Source organism: Lissotriton vulgaris, chromosome 1_1, assembly GCF_964263255.1.
Source record: "Lissotriton vulgaris chromosome 1_1, aLisVul1.2, whole genome shotgun sequence".
Lineage (NCBI taxonomy): Eukaryota > Metazoa > Chordata > Amphibia > Caudata > Salamandridae > Lissotriton > Lissotriton vulgaris.
This window is the reverse complement of record NC_141685.1, coordinates 230,280,817-230,299,690: the sequence shown is the minus strand read 5'-3', so window position 1 is coordinate 230,299,690 and position 18,874 is coordinate 230,280,817. Positions and strand designations below refer to the sequence as shown.

Below are 18,874 nucleotides of genomic sequence, written 5' to 3'. Positions count from 1 at the left end.
TACAGAAATTCCTAGCCAAAAACAATTAGTTTTATGAAGAAATTATTTCATTGAAATAAATATCTATCGATCTGTCTATCTAGCTATCTTTCTATTCATCAATATATATATTTATATATATATATATATATATATATATATATATATATATATATATATATATGTAATCAGCTCACTTTACCATTTACATCTTAAAACTATTAGCCACCACGGGTCACTACTAACCAAAAGCAGTCATTCTCCTTGTAAATCGTGCCAATCGAGTGGAACAGCAGCCTAGGATTCACGACTGCTTCATCTCATTTTCCAACAGATTGTAGACGTAAATTGGTTTTGATGGTACGCCTGTGCATGCTGAAATATTCAGATCATATTCTGAATTTCAGTTAACACATCAGTAAGCATTTTGGCCATCAGTGAATTCAACCTTTTTTCTCAATCGGAATAGGCAAGGATAATGACAGATATATTTTACAATGTTAGAAAGTACATCATTTTATTTAATTGTGTGAATAAAAGGAATCGCCTCCCCGTCGGGGAATTGAACCCCGGTCTCTGGCGTGACAGGCGGGGATACTGACCACTATACTAACGAGGACTTATTGGCTTCAGTTAAACAGTGCTCACCTCCCTGGGGTTAAGGCATGCCCTCGATCAATTCTCAGTATTGTAATAGGCAGAATTGCTGCTTTTGGTTAGGACAAGTAATCTTTTTTCCTAAATTATTACAATACAGAAATTCCTAGCCAAAAACAATCAGTTTTATGAAGAAATTATATTCATTGAAATAAATATCTATCGATCTTTCTATCTAGCTATCTTCCTATTCATCAATATATATATTTATATATATATATATATATATATAATCAGCTCACTTTACCATTTGCAGCTTATAACTATTAGCCACCAGGGGTCACTACTAACCAAAAGCAGTCATTCTACTTGTAAATCGTGCCAATCGAGTGGAACAGCAGCCTAGGATTCACCACTGCTTCATCTCATTTTCCAACAGATTGTAGACGTAAATTGGTTTTGATGGTACGCCTGTGCATGCTGAAATATTCAGAGCATATTCTGAATTTCAGTTAACACATCAGTAAGCATTTTGGCCATCAGTGAATTCAACCTTTTTTCTCAATCGGAATAGGCAAGGATAATGACAGATATATTTTACAATGTTAGAAAGTACATCATTTTATTTAATTGTGTGAATAAAAGGAATCGCCTCCCCGTCGGGGAATTGAACCCCGGTCTCCCGCGTGACAGGCGGGGATACTGACCACTATACTAACGAGGACTTATTGGCTTCAGTTAAACAGTGCTCACCTCCCTGGGGTTAAGGCATGCCCTCGATCAATTCTCAGTATTGTAATAGGCAGAATTGCTGCTTTTGGTTAGGACAAGTAATCTTTTTTCCTAAATTATTACAATACAGAAATTCCTAGCCAAAAACAATCAGTTTTATGAAGAAATTATATTCATTGAAATAAATATCTATCGATCTTTCTATCTAGCTATCTTTCTATTCATCAATATATATATTTATATATATATATATATATATATATATAATCAGCTCACTTTACCATTTGCAGCTTATAACTATTAGCCACCAGGGGTCACTACTAACCAAAAGCAGTCATTCTACTTGTAAATCGTGCCAATCGAGTGGAACAGCAGCCTAGGATTCACCACTGCTTCATCTCATTTTCCAACAGATTGTAGACGTAAATTGGTTTTGATGGTACGCCTGTGCATGCTGAAATATTCAGAGCATATTCTGAATTTCAGTTAACACATCAGTAAGCATTTTGGCCATCAGTGAATTCAACCTTTTTTCTCAATCGGAATAGGCAAGGATAATGACAGATATATTTTACAATGTTAGAAAGTACATCATTTTATTTAATTGTGTGAATAAAAGGAATCGCCTCCCCGTCGGGGAATTGAACCCCGGTCTCCCGCGTGACAGGCGGGGATACTGACCACTATACTAACGAGGACTTATTGGCTTCAGTTAAACAGTGCTCACCTCCCTGGGGTTAAGGCAAACCCTCGATCAATTCTCAGTATTGTAATAGGCAGAATTGCTGCTTTTGGTTAGGACAAGTAATCTTTTTTCCTAAATTATTACAATACAGAAATTCCTAGCCAAAAACAATCAGTTTTATGAAGAAATTATTTCATTGAAATAAATATCTATCGATCTGTCTATCTAGCTATCTTTCTATTCATCAATATATATATATATATATATATATATATAATCAGCTCACTTTACCATTTGCAGCTTATAACTATTAGCCACCACGGGTCACTACTAACCAAAAGCACTCATTCTCCTTGTAAATCGTGCCAATCAAGTGGAACAGCAGCCTAGGATTCACGACTGCTTCATCTCATTTTCCAACAGATTGTAGACGTAAATTGGTTTTGATGGTACGCCTGTGCATGCTGAAATATTCAGATCATATTCTGAATTTCAGTTAACACATCAGTAAGCATTTTGGCCATCAGTGAATTCAACCTTTTTTCTCAATCGGAATAGGCAAGGATAATGACAGATATATTTTACAATGTTAGAAAGTACATCATTTTATTTAATTGTGTGAATAAAAGGAATCGCCTCCCCATCCGGGAATTGAACCCCGGTCTCTGGCGTGACAGGCGGGGATACTGACCACTATACTAACGAGGACTTATTGGCTTCAGTTAAACAGTGCTCACCTCCCTGGGGTTAAGGCATGCCCTCGATCAATTCTCAGTATTGTAATAGGCAGAATTGCTGCTTTTGGTTAGGACAAGTAATCTTTTTTCCTAAATTATTACAATACAGAAATTCCTAGCCAAAAACAATCAGTTTTATGAAGAAATTATTTCATTGAAATAAATATCTATCGATCTGTCTATCTAGCTATCTTTCTATTCATCAATATATATATATATATATATAATCAGCTCACTTTACCATTTGCAGCTTATAACTATTAGCCACCACGGGTCACTACTAACCAAAAGCACTCATTCTCCTTGTAAATCGTGCCAATCGAGTGGAACAGCAGCCTAGGATTCACGACTGCTTCATCTCATTTTCCAACAGATTGTAGACGTAAATTGGTTTTGATGGTACGCCTGTGCATGCTGAAATATTCAGATCATATTCTGAATTTCAGTTAACACATCAGTAAGCATTTTGGCCATCAGTGAATTCAACCTTTTTTCTCAATCGGAATAGGCAAGGATAATGACAGATATATTTTACAATGTTAGAAAGTACATCATTTTATTTAATTGTGTGAATAAAAGGAATCGCCTCCCCATCGGGGAATTGAACCCCGGTCTCCCGCGTGACAGGCGGGGATACTGACCACTATACTAACGAGGACTTATTGGCTTCAGTTAAACAGTGCTCACCTCCCTGGGGTTAAGGCATGCCCTCGATCAATTCTCAGTATTGTAATAGGCAGAATTGCTGCTTTTGGTTAGGACAAGTAATCTTTTTTCCTAAATTATTACAATACAGAAATTCCTAGCCAAAAACAATTAGTTTTATGAAGAAATTATTTCATTGAAATAAATATCTATCGATCTGTCTATCTAGCTATCTTTCTATTCATCAATATATATATTTATATATATATATATATATATATAATCAGCTCACTTTACCATTTGCAGCTTATAACTATTAGCCACCAGGGGTCACTACTAACCAAAAGCAGTCATTCTACTTGTAAATCGTGCCAATCGAGTGGAACAGCAGCCTAGGATTCACCACTGCTTCATCTCATTTTCCAACAGATTGTAGACGTAAATTGGTTTTGATGGTACGCCTGTGCATGCTGAAATATTCAGATCATATTCTGAATTTCAGTTAACACATCAGTAAGCATTTTGGCCATCAGTGAATTCAACCTTTTTTCTCAATCGGAATAGGCAAGGATAATGACAGATATATTTTACAATGTTAGAAAGTACATCATTTTATTTAATTGTGTGAATAAAAGGAATCGCCTCCCCGTCGGGGAATTGAACCCCGGTCTCTGGCATGACAGGCGGGGATACTGACCACTATACTAACGAGGACTTATTGGCTTCAGTTAAACAGTGCTCACCTCCCTGGGGTTAAGGCATGCCCTCGATCAATTCTCAGTATTGTAATAGGCAGAATTGCTGCTTTTGGTTAGGACAAGTAATCTTTTTTCCTAAATTATTACAATACAGAAATTCCTAGCCAAAAACAATCAGTTTTATGAAGAAATTATTTCATTGAAATAAATATCTATCGATCTGTCTATCTAGCTATCTTTCTATTCATCAATATATATATATATATATATATATATAATCAGCTCACTTTACCATTTGCAGCTTATAACTATTAGCCACCACGGGTCACTACTAACCAAAAGCACTCATTCTCCTTGTAAATCGTGCCAATCGAGTGGAACAGCAGCCTAGGATTCACGACTGCTTCATCTCATTTTCCAACAGATTGTAGACGTAAATTGGTTTTGATGGTACGCCTGTGCATGCTGAAATATTCAGATCATATTCTGAATTTCAGTTAACATATCAGTAAGCATTTTGGCCATCAGTGAATTCAACCTTTTTTCTCAATCGGAATAGGCAAGGATAATGACAGATATATTTTACAATGTTAGAAAGTACATCATTTTATTTAATTGTGTGAATAAAAGGAATCGCCTCCCCGTCGGGGAATTGAACCCCGGTCTCTGGCGTGACAGGCGGGGATATTGACCACTATACTAACGAGGACTTATTGGCTTAAGTTAAACAGTGCTCACCTCCCTGGGGTTAAGGCATGCCCTCGATCAATTCTCAGTATTGTAATAGGCAGAATTGCTGCTTTTGGTTAGGACAAGTAATCTTTTTTCCTAAATTATTACAATACAGAAATTCCTAGCCAAAAACAATCAGTTTTAGGAAGAAATTATATTCATTGAAATAAATATCTATCGATCTTTCTATCTAGCTATCTTTCTATTCATCAATATATATATTTATATATATATATATATATATAATCAGCTCACTTTACCATTTGCAGCTTATAACTATTAGCCACCAGGGGTCACTACTAACCAAAAGCAGTCATTCTACTTGTAAATCGTGCCAATCGAGTGGAACAGCAGCCTAGGATTCACCACTGCTTCATCTCATTTTCCAACAGATTGTAGACGTAAATTGGTTGTGATGGTACGCCTGTGCATGCTGAAATATTCAGAGCATATTCTGAATTTCAGTTAACACATCAGTAAGCATTTTGGCCATCAGTGAATTCAACCTTTTTTCTCAATCGGAATAGGCAAGGATAATGACAGATATATTTTACAATGTTAGAAAGTACATCATTTTATTTAATTGTGTGAATAAAAGGAATCGCCTCCCCGTCGGGGAATTGAACCCCGGTCTCTGGCGTGACAGGCGGGGATACTGACCACTATACTAACGAGGACTTATTGGCTTCAGTTAAACAGTGCTCACCTCCCTGGGGTTAAGGCATGCCCTCGATCAATTCTCAGTATTGTAATAGGCAGAATTGCTGCTTTTGGTTAGGACAAGTAATCTTTTTTCCTAAATTATTACAATACAGAAATTCCTAGCCAAAAACAATCAGTTTTATGAAGAAATTATATTCATTGAAATAAATATCTATCGATCTTTCTATCTAGCTATCTTTCTATTCATCAATATATATATTTATATATATATATATATATATATATATATATATATATATATATATATATATATATATATATAATCAGCTCACTTTACCATTTACAGCTTAAAACTATTAGCCACCACGGGTCACTACTAACCAAAAGCAGTCATTCTCCTTGTAAATCGTGCCAATCGAGTGGAACAGCAGCCTAGGATTCACGACTGCTTCATCTCATTTTCCAACAGATTGTAGACGTAAATTGGTTTTGATGGTACGCCTGTGCATGCTGAAATATTCAGATCATATTCTGAATTTCAGTTAACACATCAGTAAGCATTTTGGCCATCAGTGAATTCAACCTTTTTTCTCAATCGGAATAGGCAAGGATAATGACAGATATATTTTACAATGTTAGAAAGTACATCATTTTATTTAATTGTGTGAATAAAAGGAATCGCCTCCCCATCGGGGAATTGAACCCCGGTCTCCCGCGTGACAGGCGGGGATACTGACCACTATACTAACGAGGACTTATTGGCTTCAGTTAAACAGTGCTCACCTCCCTGGGGTTAAGGCATGCCCTCGATCAATTCTCAGTATTGTAATAGGCAGAATTGCTGCTTTTGGTTAGGACAAGTAATCTTTTTTCCTAAATTATTACAATACAGAAATTCCTAGCCAAAAACAATTAGTTTTATGAAGAAATTATTTCATTGAAATAAATATCTATCGATCTGTCTATCTAGCTATCTTTCTATTCATCAATATATATATTTATATATATATATATATATATATATATATATATATATATATATATATATATATGTAATCAGCTCACTTTACCATTTACATCTTAAAACTATTAGCCACCACGGGTCACTACTAACCAAAAGCAGTCATTCTCCTTGTAAATCGTGCCAATCGAGTGGAACAGCAGCCTAGGATTCACGACTGCTTCATCTCATTTTCCAACAGATTGTAGACGTAAATTGGTTTTGATGGTACGCCTGTGCATGCTGAAATATTCAGATCATATTCTGAATTTCAGTTAACACATCAGTAAGCATTTTGGCCATCAGTGAATTCAACCTTTTTTCTCAATCGGAATAGGCAAGGATAATGACAGATATATTTTACAATGTTAGAAAGTACATCATTTTATTTAATTGTGTGAATAAAAGGAATCGCCTCCCCGTCGGGGAATTGAACCCCGGTCTCTGGCGTGACAGGCGGGGATACTGACCACTATACTAACGAGGACTTATTGGCTTCAGTTAAACAGTGCTCACCTCCCTGGGGTTAAGGCATGCCCTCGATCAATTCTCAGTATTGTAATAGGCAGAATTGCTGCTTTTGGTTAGGACAAGTAATCTTTTTTCCTAAATTATTACAATACAGAAATTCCTAGCCAAAAACAATCAGTTTTATGAAGAAATTATATTCATTGAAATAAATATCTATCGATCTTTCTATCTAGCTATCTTCCTATTCATCAATATATATATTTATATATATATATATATATATATAATCAGCTCACTTTACCATTTGCAGCTTATAACTATTAGCCACCAGGGGTCACTACTAACCAAAAGCAGTCATTCTACTTGTAAATCGTGCCAATCGAGTGGAACAGCAGCCTAGGATTCACCACTGCTTCATCTCATTTTCCAACAGATTGTAGACGTAAATTGGTTTTGATGGTACGCCTGTGCATGCTGAAATATTCAGAGCATATTCTGAATTTCAGTTAACACATCAGTAAGCATTTTGGCCATCAGTGAATTCAACCTTTTTTCTCAATCGGAATAGGCAAGGATAATGACAGATATATTTTACAATGTTAGAAAGTACATCATTTTATTTAATTGTGTGAATAAAAGGAATCGCCTCCCCGTCGGGGAATTGAACCCCGGTCTCCCGCGTGACAGGCGGGGATACTGACCACTATACTAACGAGGACTTATTGGCTTCAGTTAAACAGTGCTCACCTCCCTGGGGTTAAGGCATGCCCTCGATCAATTCTCAGTATTGTAATAGGCAGAATTGCTGCTTTTGGTTAGGACAAGTAATCTTTTTTCCTAAATTATTACAATACAGAAATTCCTAGCCAAAAACAATCAGTTTTATGAAGAAATTATATTCATTGAAATAAATATCTATCGATCTTTCTATCTAGCTATCTTTCTATTCATCAATATATATATTTATATATATATATATATATATATATATAATCAGCTCACTTTACCATTTGCAGCTTATAACTATTAGCCACCAGGGGTCACTACTAACCAAAAGCAGTCATTCTACTTGTAAATCGTGCCAATCGAGTGGAACAGCAGCCTAGGATTCACCACTGCTTCATCTCATTTTCCAACAGATTGTAGACGTAAATTGGTTTTGATGGTACGCCTGTGCATGCTGAAATATTCAGAGCATATTCTGAATTTCAGTTAACACATCAGTAAGCATTTTGGCCATCAGTGAATTCAACCTTTTTTCTCAATCGGAATAGGCAAGGATAATGACAGATATATTTTACAATGTTAGAAAGTACATCATTTTATTTAATTGTGTGAATAAAAGGAATCGCCTCCCCGTCGGGGAATTGAACCCCGGTCTCCCGCGTGACAGGCGGGGATACTGACCACTATACTAACGAGGACTTATTGGCTTCAGTTAAACAGTGCTCACCTCCCTGGGGTTAAGGCAAACCCTCGATCAATTCTCAGTATTGTAATAGGCAGAATTGCTGCTTTTGGTTAGGACAAGTAATCTTTTTTCCTAAATTATTACAATACAGAAATTCCTAGCCAAAAACAATCAGTTTTATGAAGAAATTATTTCATTGAAATAAATATCTATCGATCTGTCTATCTAGCTATCTTTCTATTCATCAATATATATATATATATATATATATATATAATCAGCTCACTTTACCATTTGCAGCTTATAACTATTAGCCACCACGGGTCACTACTAACCAAAAGCACTCATTCTCCTTGTAAATCGTGCCAATCAAGTGGAACAGCAGCCTAGGATTCACGACTGCTTCATCTCATTTTCCAACAGATTGTAGACATAAATTGGTTTTGATGGTACGCCTGTGCATGCTGAAATATTCAGATCATATTCTGAATTTCAGTTAACACATCAGTAAGCATTTTGGCCATCAGTGAATTCAACCTTTTTTCTCAATCGGAATAGGCAAGGATAATGACAGATATATTTTACAATGTTAGAAAGTACATCATTTTATTTAATTGTGTGAATAAAAGGAATCGCCTCCCCATCCGGGAATTGAACCCCGGTCTCTGGCGTGACAGGCGGGGATACTGACCACTATACTAACGAGGACTTATTGGCTTCAGTTAAACAGTGCTCACCTCCCTGGGGTTAAGGCATGCCCTCGATCAATTCTCAGTATTGTAATAGGCAGAATTGCTGCTTTTGGTTAGGACAAGTAATCTTTTTTCCTAAATTATTACAATACAGAAATTCCTAGCCAAAAACAATCAGTTTTATGAAGAAATTATTTCATTGAAATAAATATCTATCGATCTGTCTATCTAGCTATCTTTCTATTCATCAATATATATATATATATATATAATCAGCTCACTTTACCATTTGCAGCTTATAACTATTAGCCACCACGGGTCACTACTAACCAAAAGCACTCATTCTCCTTGTAAATCGTGCCAATCGAGTGGAACAGCAGCCTAGGATTCACGACTGCTTCATCTCATTTTCCAACAGATTGTAGACGTAAATTGGTTTTGATGGTACGCCTGTGCATGCTGAAATATTCAGATCATATTCTGAATTTCAGTTAACACATCAGTAAGCATTTTGGCCATCAGTGAATTCAACCTTTTTTCTCAATCGGAATAGGCAAGGATAATGACAGATATATTTTACAATGTTAGAAAGTACATCATTTTATTTAATTGTGTGAATAAAAGGAATCGCCTCCCCATCGGGGAATTGAACCCCGGTCTCCCGCGTGACAGGCGGGGATACTGACCACTATACTAACGAGGACTTATTGGCTTCAGTTAAACAGTGCTCACCTCCCTGGGGTTAAGGCATGCCCTCGATCAATTCTCAGTATTGTAATAGGCAGAATTGCTGCTTTTGGTTAGGACAAGTAATCTTTTTTCCTAAATTATTACAATACAGAAATTCCTAGCCAAAAACAATTAGTTTTATGAAGAAATTATTTCATTGAAATAAATATCTATCGATCTGTCTATCTAGCTATCTTTCTATTCATCAATATATATATTTATATATATATATATATATATATATAATCAGCTCACTTTACCATTTGCAGCTTATAACTATTAGCCACCAGGGGTCACTACTAACCAAAAGCAGTCATTCTACTTGTAAATCGTGCCAATCGAGTGGAACAGCAGCCTAGGATTCACCACTGCTTCATCTCATTTTCCAACAGATTGTAGACGTAAATTGGTTTTGATGGTACGCCTGTGCATGCTGAAATATTCAGATCATATTCTGAATTTCAGTTAACACATCAGTAAGCATTTTGGCCATCAGTGAATTCAACCTTTTTTCTCAATCGGAATAGGCAAGGATAATGACAGATATATTTTACAATGTTAGAAAGTACATCATTTTATTTAATTGTGTGAATAAAAGGAATCGCCTCCCCGTCGGGGAATTGAACCCCGGTCTCTGGCGTGACAGGCGGGGATACTGACCACTATACTAACGAGGACTTATTGGCTTCAGTTAAACAGTGCTCACCTCCCTGGGGTTAAGGCATGCCCTCGATCAATTCTCAGTATTGTAATAGGCAGAATTGCTGCTTTTGGTTAGGACAAGTAATCTTTTTTCCTAAATTATTACAATACAGAAATTCCTAGCCAAAATCAATTAGTTTTATGAAGAAATTATTTCATTGAAATAAATATCTATCGATCTGTCTATCTAGCTATCTTTCTATTCATCAATATATATATTTATATATATATATATATATATAATATATATATATATATAATCAGCTCACTTTACCATTTGCAGCTTATAACTATTAGCCACCACGGGTCACTACTAACCAAAAGCACTCATTCTCCTTGTAAATCGTGCCAATCGAGTGGAACAGCAGCCTAGGATTCACGACTGCTTCATCTCATTTTCCAACAGATTGTAGACGTAAATTGGTTTTGATGGTACGCCTGTGCATGCTGAAATATTCAGATCATATTCTGAATTTCAGTTAACACATCAGTAAGCATTTTGGCCATCAGTGAATTCAACCTTTTTTCTCAATCGGAATAGGCAAGGATAATGACAGATATATTTTACAATGTTAGAAAGTACATCATTTTATTTAATTGTGTGAATAAAAGGAATCGCCTCCCCATCGGGGAATTGAACCCCGGTCTCCCGCGTGACAGGCGGGGATACTGACCACTATACTAACGAGGACTTATTGGCTTCAGTTAAACAGTGCTCACCTCCCTGGGGTTAAGGCATGCCCTCGATCAATTCTCAGTATTGTAATAGGCAGAATTGCTGCTTTTGGTTAGGACAAGTAATCTTTTTTCCTAAATTATTACAATACAGAAATTCCTAGCCAAAAACAATTAGTTTTATGAAGAAATTATTTCATTGAAATAAATATCTATCGATCTGTCTATCTAGCTATCTTTCTATTCATCAATATATATATTTATATATATATATATATATATAATCAGCTCACTTTACCATTTGCAGCTTATAACTATTAGCCACCAGGGGTCACTACTAACCAAAAGCAGTCATTCTACTTGTAAATCGTGCCAATCGAGTGGAACAGCAGCCTAGGATTCACCACTGCTTCATCTCATTTTCCAACAGATTGTAGACGTAAATTGGTTTTGATGGTACGCCTGTGCATGCTGAAATATTCAGATCATATTCTGAATTTCAGTTAACACATCAGTAAGCATTTTGGCCATCAGTGAATTCAACCTTTTTTCTCAATCGGAATAGGCAAGGATAATGACAGATATATTTTACAATGTTAGAAAGTACATCATTTTATTTAATTGTGTGAATAAAAGGAATCGCCTCCCCGTCGGGGAATTGAACCCCGGTCTCTGGCATGACAGGCGGGGATACTGACCACTATACTAACGAGGACTTATTGGCTTCAGTTAAACAGTGCTCACCTCCCTGGGGTTAAGGCATGCCCTCGATCAATTCTCAGTATTGTAATAGGCAGAATTGCTGCTTTTGGTTAGGACAAGTAATCTTTTTTCCTAAATTATTACAATACAGAAATTCCTAGCCAAAAACAATCAGTTTTATGAAGAAATTATTTCATTGAAATAAATATCTATCGATCTGTCTATCTAGCTATCTTTCTATTCATCAATATATATATATATATATATATATATAATCAGCTCACTTTACCATTTGCAGCTTATAACTATTAGCCACCACGGGTCACTACTAACCAAAAGCACTCATTCTCCTTGTAAATCGTGCCAATCGAGTGGAACAGCAGCCTAGGATTCACGACTGCTTCATCTCATTTTCCAACAGATTGTAGACGTAAATTGGTTTTGATGGTACGCCTGTGCATGCTGAAATATTCAGATCATATTCTGAATTTCAGTTAACATATCAGTAAGCATTTTGGCCATCAGTGAATTCAACCTTTTTTCTCAATCGGAATAGGCAAGGATAATGACAGATATATTTTACAATGTTAGAAAGTACATCATTTTATTTAATTGTGTGAATAAAAGGAATCGCCTCCCCGTCGGGGAATTGAACCCCGGTCTCTGGCGTGACAGGCGGGGATACTGACCACTATACTAACGAGGACTTATTGGCTTCAGTTAAACAGTGCTCACCTCCCTGGGGTTAAGGCATGCCCTCGATCAATTCTCAGTATTGTAATAGGCAGAATTGCTGCTTTTGGTTAGGACAAGTAATCTTTTTTCCTAAATTATTACAATACAGAAATTCCTAGCCAAAAACAATCAGTTTTATGAAGAAATTATATTCATTGAAATAAATATCTATCGATCTTTCTATCTAGCTATCTTTCTATTCATCAATATATATATTTATATATATATATATATATATATATATATATATATATATATATATATATATATATATAATCAGCTCACTTTACCATTTACAGCTTAAAACTATTAGCCACCACGGGTCACTACTAACCAAAAGCAGTCATTCTCCTTGTAAATCGTGCCAATCGAGTGGAACAGCAGCCTAGGATTCACGACTGCTTCATCTCATTTTCCAACAGATTGTAGACGTAAATTGGTTTTGATGGTACGCCTGTGCATGCTGAAATATTCAGATCATATTCTGAATTTCAGTTAACACATCAGTAAGCATTTTGGCCATCAGTGAATTCAACCTTTTTTCTCAATCGGAATAGGCAAGGATAATGACAGATATATTTTACAATGTTAGAAAGTACATCATTTTATTTAATTGTGTGAATAAAAGGAATCGCCTCCCCATCGGGGAATTGAACCCCGGTCTCCCGCGTGACAGGCGGGGATACTGACCACTATACTAACGAGGACTTATTGGCTTCAGTTAAACAGTGCTCACCTCCCTGGGGTTAAGGCATGCCCTCGATCAATTCTCAGTATTGTAATAGGCAGAATTGCTGCTTTTGGTTAGGACAAGTAATCTTTTTTCCTAAATTATTACAATACAGAAATTCCTAGCCAAAAACAATTAGTTTTATGAAGAAATTATTTCATTGAAATAAATATCTATCGATCTGTCTATCTAGCTATCTTTCTATTCATCAATATATATATTTATATATATATATATATATATATATATATATATATATATATATATATATATGTAATCAGCTCACTTTACCATTTACATCTTAAAACTATTAGCCACCACGGGTCACTACTAACCAAAAGCAGTCATTCTCCTTGTAAATCGTGCCAATCGAGTGGAACAGCAGCCTAGGATTCACGACTGCTTCATCTCATTTTCCAACAGATTGTAGACGTAAATTGGTTTTGATGGTACGCCTGGGCATGCTGAAATATTCAGATCATATTCTGAATTTCAGTTAACACATCAGTAAGCATTTTGGCCATCAGTGAATTCAACCTTTTTTCTCAATCGGAATAGGCAAGGATAATGACAGATATATTTTACAATGTTAGAAAGTACATCATTTTATTTAATTGTGTGAATAAAAGGAATCGCCTCCCCGTCGGGGAATTGAACCCCGGTCTCTGGCGTGACAGGCGGGGATACTGACCACTATACTAACGAGGACTTATTGGCTTCAGTTAAACAGTGCTCACCTCCCTGGGGTTAAGGCATGCCCTCGATCAATTCTCAGTATTGTAATAGGCAGAATTGCTGCTTTTGGTTAGGACAAGTAATCTTTTTTCCTAAATTATTACAATACAGAAATTCCTAGCCAAAAACAATCAGTTTTATGAAGAAATTATATTCATTGAAATAAATATCTATCGATCTTTCTATCTAGCTATCTTCCTATTCATCAATATATATATTTATATATATATATATATATATATAATCAGCTCACTTTACCATTTGCAGCTTATAACTATTAGCCACCAGGGGTCACTACTAACCAAAAGCAGTCATTCTACTTGTAAATCGTGCCAATCGAGTGGAACAGCAGCCTAGGATTCACCACTGCTTCATCTCATTTTCCAACAGATTGTAGACGTAAATTGGTTTTGATGGTACGCCTGTGCATGCTGAAATATTCAGAGCATATTCTGAATTTCAGTTAACACATCAGTAAGCATTTTGGCCATCAGTGAATTCAACCTTTTTTCTCAATCGGAATAGGCAAGGATAATGACAGATATATTTTACAATGTTAGAAAGTACATCATTTTATTTAATTGTGTGAATAAAAGGAATCGCCTCCCCGTCGGGGAATTGAACCCCGGTCTCCCGCGTGACAGGCGGGGATACTGACCACTATACTAACGAGGACTTATTGGCTTCAGTTAAACAGTGCTCACCTCCCTGGGGTTAAGGCATGCCCTCGATCAATTCTCAGTATTGTAATAGGCAGAATTGCTGCTTTTGGTTAGGACAAGTAATCTTTTTTCCTAAATTATTACAATACAGAAATTCCTAGCCAAAAACAATCAGTTTTATGAAGAAATTATATTCATTGAAATAAATATCTATCGATCTTTCTATCTAGCTATCTTTCTATTCATCAATATATATATTTATATATATATATATATATATATATATAATCAGCTCACTTTACCATTTGCAGCTTATAACTATTAGCCACCAGGGGTCACTACTAACCAAAAGCAGTCATTCTACTTGTAAATCGTGCCAATCGAGTGGAACAGCAGCCTAGGATTCACCACTGCTTCATCTCATTTTCCAACAGATTGTAGACGTAAATTGGTTTTGATGGTACGCCTGTGCATGCTGAAATATTCAGAGCATATTCTGAATTTCAGTTAACACATCAGTAAGCATTTTGGCCATCAGTGAATTCAACCTTTTTTCTCAATCGGAATAGGCAAGGATAATGACAGATATATTTTACAATGTTAGAAAGTACATCATTTTATTTAATTGTGTGAATAAAAGGAATCGCCTCCCCGTCGGGGAATTGAACCCCGGTCTCCCGCGTGACAGGCGGGGATACTGACCACTATACTAACGAGGACTTATTGGCTTCAGTTAAACAGTGCTCACCTCCCTGGGGTTAAGGCAAACCCTCGATCAATTCTCAGTATTGTAATAGGCAGAATTGCTGCTTTTGGTTAGGACAAGTAATCTTTTTTCCTAAATTATTACAATACAGAAATTCCTAGCCAAAAACAATCAGTTTTATGAAGAAATTATTTCATTGAAATAAATATCTATCGATCTGTCTATCTAGCTATCTTTCTATTCATCAATATATATATATATATATATATATATATAATCAGCTCACTTTACCATTTGCAGCTTATAACTATTAGCCACCACGGGTCACTACTAACCAAAAGCACTCATTCTCCTTGTAAATCGTGCCAATCAAGTGGAACAGCAGCCTAGGATTCACGACTGCTTCATCTCATTTTCCAACAGATTGTAGACGTAAATTGGTTTTGATGGTACGCCTGTGCATGCTGAAATATTCAGATCATATTCTGAATTTCAGTTAACACATCAGTAAGCATTTTGGCCATCAGTGAATTCAACCTTTTTTCTCAATCGGAATAGGCAAGGATAATGACAGATATATTTTACAATGTTAGAAAGTACATCATTTTATTTAATTGTGTGAATAAAAGGAATCGCCTCCCCATCCGGGAATTGAACCCCGGTCTCTGGCGTGACAGGCGGGGATACTGACCACTATACTAACGAGGACTTATTGGCTTCAGTTAAACAGTGCTCACCTCCCTGGGGTTAAGGCATGCCCTCGATCAATTCTCAGTATTGTAATAGGCAGAATTGCTGCTTTTGGTTAGGACAAGTAATCTTTTTTCCTAAATTATTACAATACAGAAATTCCTAGCCAAAAACAATCAGTTTTATGAAGAAATTATTTCATTGAAATAAATATCTATCGATCTGTCTATCTAGCTATCTTTCTATTCATCAATATATATATATATATATATAATCAGCTCACTTTACCATTTGCAGCTTATAACTATTAGCCACCACGGGTCACTACTAACCAAAAGCACTCATTCTCCTTGTAAATCGTGCCAATCGAGTGGAACAGCAGCCTAGGATTCACGACTGCTTCATCTCATTTTCCAACAGATTGTAGACGTAAATTGGTTTTGATGGTACGCCTGTGCATGCTGAAATATTCAGATCATATTCTGAATTTCAGTTAACACATCAGTAAGCATTTTGGCCATCAGTGAATTCAACCTTTTTTCTCAATCGGAATAGGCAAGGATAATGACAGATATATTTTACAATGTTAGAAAGTACATCATTTTATTTAATTGTGTGAATAAAAGGAATCGCCTCCCCATCGGGGAATTGAACCCCGGTCTCCCGCGTGACAGGCGGGGATACTGACCACTATACTAACGAGGACTTATTGGCTTCAGTTAAACAGTGCTCACCTCCCTGGGGTTAAGGCATGCCCTCGATCAATTCTCAGTATTGTAATAGGCAGAATTGCTGCTTTTGGTTAGGACAAGTAATCTTTTTTCCTAAATTATTACAATACAGAAATTCCTAGCCAAAAACAATTAGTTTTATGAAGAAATTATTTCATTGAAATAAATATCTATCGATCTGTCTATCTAGCTATCTTTCTATTCATCAATATATATATTTATATATATATATATATATATATAATCAGCTCACTTTACCATTTGCAGCTTATAACTATTAGCCACCAGGGGTCACTACTAACCAAAAGCAGTCATTCTACTTGTAAATCGTGCCAATCGAGTGGAACAGCAGCCTAGGATTCACCACTGCTTCATCTCATTTTCCAACAGATTGTAGACGTAAATTGGTTTTGATGGTACGCCTGTGCATGCTGAAATATTCAGATCATATTCTGAATTTCAGTTAACACATCAGTAAGCATTTTGGCCATCAGTGAATTCAACCTTTTTTCTCAATCGGAATAGGCAAGGATAATGACAGATATATTTTACAATGTTAGAAAGTACATCATTTTATTTAATTGTGTGAATAAAAGGAATCGCCTCCCCGTCGGGGAATTGAACCCCGGTCTCTGGCGTGACAGGCGGGGATACTGACCACTATACTAACGAGGACTTATTGGCTTCAGTTAAACAGTGCTCACCTCCCTGGGGTTAAGGCATGCCCTCGATCAATTCTCAGTATTGTAATAGGCAGAATTGCTGCTTTTGGTTAGGACAAGTAATCTTTTTTCCTAAATTATTACAATACAGAAATTCCTAGCCAAAATCAATTAGTTTTATGAAGAAATTATTTCATTGAAATAAATATCTATCGATCTGTCTATCTAGCTATCTTTCTATTCATCAATATATATATTTATATATATATATATATATATAATATATATATATATATAATCAGCTCACTTTACCATTTGCAGCTTATAACTATTAGCCACCACGGGTCACTACTAACCAAAAGCACTCATTCTCCTTGTAAATCGTGCCAATCGAGTGGAACAGCAGCCTAGGATTCACGACTGCTTCATCTCATTTTCCAACAGATTGTAGACGTAAATTGGTTTTGATGGTACGCCTGTGCATGCTGAAATATTCAGATCATATTCTGAATTTCAGTTAACACATCAGTAAGCATTTTGGCCATCAGTGAATTCAACCTTTTTTCTCAATCGGAATAGGCAAGGATAATGACAGATATATTTTACAATGTTAGAAAGTACATCATTTTATTTAATTGTGTGAATAAAAGGAATCGCCTCCCCATCGGGGAATTGAACCCCGGTCTCCCGCGTGACAGGCGGGGATACTGACCACTATACTAACGAGGACTTATTGGCTTCAGTTAAACAGTGCTCACCTCCCTGGGGTTAAGGCATGCCCTCGATCAATTCTCAGTATTGTAATAGGCAGAATTGCTGCTTTTGGTTAGGACAAGTAATCTTTTTTCCTAAATTATTACAATACAGAAATTCCTAGCCAAAAACAATTAGTTTTATGAAGAAATTATTTCATTGAAATAAATATCTATCGATCTGTCTATCTAGCTATCTTTCTATTCATCAATATATATATTTATATATATATATATATATATATAATCAGCTCACTTTACCATTTGCAGCTTATAACTATTAGCCACCAGGGGTCACTACTAACCAAAAGCAGTCATTCTACTTGTAAATCGTGCCAATCGAGTGGAACAGCAGCCTAGGATTCACCACTGCTTCATCTCATTTTCCAACAGATTGTAGACGTAAATTGGTTTTGATGGTACGCCTGTGCATGCTGAAATATTCAGATCATATTCTGAATTTCAGTTAACACATCAGTAAGCATTTTGGCCATCAGTGAATTCAACCTTTTTTCTCAATCGGAATAGGCAAGGATAATGACAGATATATTTTACAATGTTAGAAAGTACATCATTTTATTTAATTGTGTGAATAAAAGGAATCGCCTCCCCGTCGGGGAA

At 36.0% G+C, this 18,874-nt stretch overlaps 6 non-coding genes across 6 annotated transcripts; all 6 read right to left on the bottom strand.

Moving 5' to 3' along the window:
- Positions 1-1,228: 1,228 nt before the first annotated feature.
- On the bottom strand, positions 1,229-1,300 carry TRNAD-GUC (transfer RNA aspartic acid (anticodon GUC)). The gene has a single exon. It is a non-coding gene; the product is annotated as a tRNA-Asp (tRNA).
- A 634-nt stretch (positions 1,301-1,934) lies between these two features.
- On the bottom strand, positions 1,935-2,006 carry TRNAD-GUC (transfer RNA aspartic acid (anticodon GUC)). The gene has a single exon. It is a non-coding gene; the product is annotated as a tRNA-Asp (tRNA).
- Positions 2,007-7,585: 5,579 nt separating this feature from the next.
- Positions 7,586-7,657, bottom strand: TRNAD-GUC (transfer RNA aspartic acid (anticodon GUC)). Its single transcript has one exon. It is a non-coding gene; the product is annotated as a tRNA-Asp (tRNA).
- A 634-nt stretch (positions 7,658-8,291) lies between these two features.
- Positions 8,292-8,363, bottom strand: TRNAD-GUC (transfer RNA aspartic acid (anticodon GUC)). Its single transcript has one exon. It is a non-coding gene; the product is annotated as a tRNA-Asp (tRNA).
- A 6,290-nt stretch (positions 8,364-14,653) lies between these two features.
- TRNAD-GUC (transfer RNA aspartic acid (anticodon GUC)) lies at positions 14,654-14,725 on the bottom strand. Its single transcript has one exon. It is a non-coding gene; the product is annotated as a tRNA-Asp (tRNA).
- Positions 14,726-15,359: 634 nt separating this feature from the next.
- TRNAD-GUC (transfer RNA aspartic acid (anticodon GUC)) lies at positions 15,360-15,431 on the bottom strand. Its single transcript has one exon. It is a non-coding gene; the product is annotated as a tRNA-Asp (tRNA).
- Between the last annotated feature and the right edge of the window lie 3,443 nt (positions 15,432-18,874).